We start from the raw sequence: 6,356 nt of genomic DNA, 5'->3' as shown, positions 1-6,356 counted from the left end.
CTCTGTCTTGTTGCGTCATCAAGAGCACAGAAATTCGAACATCAATAGCACCCGACCATAAATCAATATTTCTAAACATCGAAACTAAAAATGAATTCGCAACAGGGCTGGGACTACGGAAATTTAACAACACCCTACTGGAGGATGAGAATTACAAAGAACTCATCGAATTCTACTACCCGCAAATTTTAGTTAAATACCAGGAAGTCACCGATAAACAATTTCTATGGGAATTGACAAAAATGGAGTTACGCCCAAAAACGATTAAGTATTCGAAAGAGAAAAAACGAAGAAAAAGCTCCTCAAGAAGAACTACAAGAACTGGATCGAAAAATCTGTTACAACGATGTCTTCCATCAGGAAACTCTGGAAAAATATGAATCTGCTAAGGGTAAATTAAAAAGGATACACGACATCAGGGGAAAAGAGGCTATATTTCGGTCAAAAACAAAATGGCTCGAACAAGGAGAAAGGCCAACGAAATATTTCTTTAATCTAGAAAAAAACAACTATGAGAAAAAATTAATTCGAGAAGTGAAATTAGAAAATGGTGAGGTAATTTTCAACTTTGCGCAGGTTAATAAAGAAATTGAGAACTTTTATGGCAAAATGTATACCTCTAAAATATCTGGTAACAATACCAGCGATCTATTTGAACACAACCACAACATTCGCAAATTTAGCGAAGGTCTTAATATCCCACAATTAAATGTAGAAGAGCAAGAACATCTAGAAAAGGATCTAACGGTCGAGGAACTAAAAGATGCTCTAGCATCCTTTGCAGACAATAAATTGCCAGGAGAGGATGGATTCACAAAATAATTCTATGAAGCATTCTTTGATCTCCTTGGGGAAGACCTTTTGAATTCCTATAACGAAGCGTTTAACAAAAGATCATTATCACTCTCCCAGAAAAGAGGAAAAATAACGCTTATTCCGAAAGGTGATGAAAATCTGTCGGATTTAAAAAACTGGCGCCCTATGTCTTTACTTTAATATTGACTATAAGATTCTTTCAAAAGCATTGGCCAAACGAATGGAGCAACACTTACCTAAACTAATTCATTATGATCAAACAGGGTTTGTCAATGGAAGATATATAGGCCAAAAGACAACTCAGTGACATAATGGAGTTTTCAGATAGCAAAAAATGCCAGGGAATACTTCTTTTCGTAGACTTCGAAAAGGCATTCGACAATTTGGAATGGAGTTTCATATCCTTAGAAGTTTTTACTGTAATTTCTGGACGTTTACCCGCATGGCAGATTACCCGCAGCGGTCTATTTTTGTCGTAAGGGGAAAAAAAGTTCAACAGATTACCCGCACTGGCCTATTACCCGCACCCCAAAACAAAAGAAAATCATGCTACTGTATTACCGGGATATGAAACTCACAAACTTGGAGCGATGAATATTCCGTGTTGTTGTTTACAAAGCGAAAGATCTAACATTTTCTGCTAAGAATTGGCTGTTAACAATGCAGCCTTAAACACTCTCCTTAGCCATTTCTGGTTTGTCTTGTTAAAACGACCTAAATATCAATGTATTAACCCTAAGACTCGATAGATTGCGAGTTGAAAGCCACCATCTCTACGAGTGATCATTGAGCGCCATTTTGATAGGTTGAGAGAAAGTTGGGGTGAGTGTTAGAATTAGTAAATCAAGTTTTCACACGCATTGTTTGCGATGTTCATTGAGCGGTGTTACAAAGCCTAAGACAAATAAAGCATCATTTTAAAGATTGAAACAACAAACGAGGAAACTCACAGATTTGAAGGAAGTATTGGTTTAATTATCCTCAATTTACCTATTGTTTTTTGATCTTCTATTGAATGATACTGCTTGTAAAAATCCGTTCTAAAAAAAAAATCGATATCTCAAGATCTACTGACTCTAAGAAATCGCTTGAAACAGGAAAATACTCGTAACCTCAAGGCACACCCTGCAAGCAGAGCCTTTCTTTTGCTTGCTCGATTTTGGCGTTCTCGAGAAAGGCTCTGCATGACTCGAGTAGGATCTTTATTGAATATGCGCTGCACGTTGCCAGGATACAGTCTCGAACCCAAGCCTAATATGCCAGATCTCGCCGCCATCTTGGTTTTTCATGGTACAGCGGGCTCAATTATAACCATCGGTTTTGTCACTAAACGGACGCTCGCACTGGAAAAACCGGTTTGACGAGAGAAAACAAGACTGACTAGTCCAGAAGTTCGGGCTGCGGCAGCTTTAAAGAGTTGACGCGATTCGAGCAGAGCCTACTTTTCTCCTCCTCAGTAAAGAAAAAGACAAAAGGAGGCTCTGCTCGCAGGGTGCTCAAGGCAGTGCTTGCTAGGAATATTTTACTGATGCGCCGAATATTCTGGTGTTTTAAAATTTTGCCTGTGAATGTTTGTTTACACGCGTGGCAACAATCACCTCTTATGCTCGACTCATGTTAGAAAAATTATGCGGTGGCAGCGGTACCTTGAAATGAACATGTTGGCATGAGTTTTTGTGTGCGAATTACGGTACTTAAAAGCCTGCTATTTCACATTTTTATTCTTTTATTTTCAGTTTATTATACCAGTTGGCGAATATTGTTTTTTTTTTCAACTAAACATAGAAAGAAGCTGCGAAATTAGCAAAGTAAGAAAGTAATATCACACGCGTGATAAATGATTTTCAATTTGCATTAGTTTTCATCGAGAGCATTTAAGTCTATTAGGCAATTAAAGCGGGATAAATACGGCAATACACAGTTTTTAGAAACAGTTTCATTAATGACTTTTATATTTTTTCCCTACTTACGGTTTTACAACTATACCGGAAGATTTAAAAATTATCACATTACCCACACCTTCCTATAACCCGCACCAACAACTGTTTGCGGAAAAATTAACACATTACCCGCAGGTAATCGCCCGGAAATTACGGTAATTTTGGAAATAAGTTCAAAAAATGGTTTAATATTCTTTACAACAGTGTTCAAAGCTCCGTGGTAAATGGTGGGTTTATGACAAACTATTTCGAGTTGTTATCTGGTGTGTTTGCAGAAGTATTAAATAAAGTCAACATTAGTCGGTGATATTTTGAAAGATGATGCGTCTATCAGAAAAGAAAACTGCTATTAAAAAGGTAGATCAGTGGCTGTAAAGGAGTGTTTGAAAAGGTTCAAAGTCAAGTTGTAAATCCAGCGGAATATAGATAAAGAAGGTGACCAGTTAATGTTATGGCGGAATACTGTGGAGGTGGGTTAGGGGAAAGGCCTGTGCGACTTGGAGCACTGAATTCCCTTCAAGTATGATGTGTGTATGTAATAACTTATAGCCAAGCCGATCTTGACATTGTTCCTACATGGGAAGAATTTTCAAGAATTGTTTTGGACAGTTTTTCAAACGCTGATCCTTCTAGTCATGTGGAAGTGGTACAATGGGCGTGTAGCCAAGAAGGACATAGGAATGGTGGCATTCATTATCACATGGCTGTGAAGTTAAGCGCTAGACGTCGTTGGCTAAAAGTTCACAATTATTTAGAAGAAAGGCATCGTGTGAAAGTAAATTTTAATGATAAACATTGCAATTATTACTCGGCCTGGCGTTACACAAATAAGGAGGATGCACATTTCATACAGTTTGAAAGTCATCCGGACTTGTCAAACTCCTCCAAACCATGTACGTCTGCAGCTAGTAGAGCTCTATCATGGAAAAACTCCTCGGAAGGTAATGCCAGTGGTAAAAGAAAAAGTAGAAAAGGGCGGAAAAGACTGATGTGTCACAACTTGTCCTTGAAAAGGGTCTTCACACACGATTGCAGCTTCTTGAATGAATGAATGAATGAATGAATGATTTGTTTATTTCAACCTCTCGCAATCAAGACTGAATTACAGGTTGTGGTCAAGAACAGCTGCGTATATATTAAACATAATTGTTACAATTTGTACTGTGCTTATATAAAATATATCGAATTTTGATTAATTAATAAATACATATTACGAATATTAAAGTGACGAAATTCCTAAATCGAATTGTGTTGTATGGGACTTTCGCCTCACTTTTATGTCGCAGATTATATGGCTTATCCAGCCTCACAGCACAGTTATGTTTTATAATATTATAAAGTGGGTTATTGGGTTGGATGCTGTCATATTTGCCTATGCAAATAATCAAAAAAGGGAGGGCAAAACAGACCTTGTGGAGTTTATAGAGAATAGGGAAGCAAAGGTGGTTGATGAGGCCCTCAGTATAGGTTGGGAATTAGAAGAAGCAGAAGGAAAGATGGAATGCAGCAAAAAGAGTAGAGCGGAGATATTGTACAGTCAGCTCGGAAAGGAATGTGTCGTAGGTTATGACCGTCATTGGTTGCAAATGGCGCGAAATGTATTGGACTGAAATAACATAGCCGGGGACGAATTTTCAGAGGCTATCAGAAATCTTCTTGACAAGGGAAGAGGAAAATACGGCAACTTGTATTTAAAAGGCCTGTCTAATTGTGGAAAAACGTTTCTTTTAAATCCTCTTACAAGCATTTACAACACATTTTGCAACCCGGCCAGTACAACGTTCGCATGGGTAGGTGCAGAAGAGGTGGAAGCTTTATCTCTAAATTATTTCAAGTGGTCCACCAACATTATCCCATGGCATGATTTGCTATTGCTGTTGGAAGGCCATGAGGTTCGCCTGCTAGCACCAAGACCCATTACAGATGAGATTTTTCCTTGAAAAGGGATACATCAATCTTCTGTACCGCCAAGGAGGAAATTTCTTTGTCCGCACTGTTGTTCTGGATGAAAGAGAAACTGAAATGATGCATGTTCATTGGTGAGTGTTTGCATTCAGCTCACAGATTAGCAAGGCAGAACAACTGCAAGTTCCACCTTGTCCACGCTGTCTTGCTTAACTTGTCTATCCCCAGGCCTAAACTTTGCTCCTTGTCAATTAAATTATGGTTACATGTGAGTGTGTACCGACCACAGATCACCATCCTTTTCCTTCATTTTAGCGTTGTGTTTGGTAAAAACTAAAACGTTTAATCGTACTTAAGAGCAGCAAATGCCCACAAAATTCAAATATATTCCAGTAAGACTTGAAAATTTAAATTCGCCCTACTTTGCATGTAAGTAGGCCTCAGAAAAAGTAAACTTTTCTAAAATATTTTGGTATTTCCGAGAAAAACAACATTTTCGATTTCACGTCCTGGCATCAAGTTAGCGAGTCCCAACCGGGCTGAAAATCAACCATTTTCATTTGATTTGCATGTCCTATTTACTGAATGCAGAAAACTTGTAATACAACCAACTTTTTGCATAACTCTTCCTCGTCCAAAAAAGCACAATTACAGGATAATAGGATTAATCTAATTATTTGGCGGTTAACAAAAGTAGAGTGTTCTCAGACGTAGAGGTCGACGGTGGGTGAAAATAATTGACATTTTGACCATGTGCCATGTCTCAGAATTCCAAAAGATTTTAGATTCTAACTATATAAGGATAGGTCTTCCAATATATGTAAAGTTTAGTTTGGGCAAATGAATAAGCACTCGTCAAAAAATTATTCAAATTGTGCAGATAAATCAAAATCACGCCAGTAGTCGAATGCGTGACCAATCATCACCCCTGTATTTACAATTAATGAAATCCCTTCATTTCGAAATATCTGCATTACTAAAGCGCACTGCAACATAAATATGTTCACTTTAGCTCGGATATGATATCTTGACTGTCAAACAACGTTTCTTTCCAGTCATTTCTTCAATGGCGTTCCGCTACATTTGTAAGACAAGAACCTCCTTAATGGGCATCTGTTTGGTAGATTTAACCACAAAGAGCGATTTGTGCAACCTGTACCTTTGGTGGTTCATTGTATTGCTCGATAGGATCACTCAACCTGCTTTGAAGCAGAAAGCCGCCAATTCTGCTATCGCTCCGTCTTTCTAATTTGCATATTGTGCAGCATGTGGCAAAGTTCTTTGCGCAGGGTAGGGGTGGGAATTTTTGTAAGCTGAGCGTCTTCCAATAAACGCATTGGAATCTCAGTACTGTGGTTCTACAGAAAACGAAATTAGGTATGGGTCGCACTTGGGAAAAGTTTTAATCTTTGCCGGCTAAAATACCACAAAAATTTGAAACCGCAAACGGAAAGGAAAACTTTTAGATAGAAACAGCGGGTCGCACTAGGGAGATAATTGTCAGTAACCAGATACTAGATACCACATCGTTTACCAATGTGCTTTCGAAAGGCATGATATCAATCACGGTCTAAAAAGAAACAAGTATGCGTCCCGTGGAAGGAGTGCTCATAGTTGTTACGGTGATTCTCCTTCTGTTCATTCAGCTTAACCTACAGCAGTTTGTTGTCTTTCGCTTGATATACGAACGATGGG

The 6,356-nt window shown here is 38.4% G+C and overlaps 1 pseudogene; it reads left to right on the top strand.

Moving 5' to 3' along the window:
• Window positions 1-380, top strand: part of LOC137977220 (uncharacterized) — a 2,322-nt pseudogene extending 1,942 nt beyond the window's left edge.
• The last annotated feature ends 5,976 nt before the right edge of the window (window positions 381-6,356 follow it).

Source organism: Montipora foliosa, chromosome 11, assembly GCF_036669935.1.
Source record: "Montipora foliosa isolate CH-2021 chromosome 11, ASM3666993v2, whole genome shotgun sequence".
In the NCBI taxonomy this organism is placed as follows: domain Eukaryota; kingdom Metazoa; phylum Cnidaria; class Anthozoa; order Scleractinia; family Acroporidae; genus Montipora; species Montipora foliosa.
Note: the sequence above shows the minus strand (reverse complement) of the source record. Positions and strands in the feature narration are given on the sequence as shown.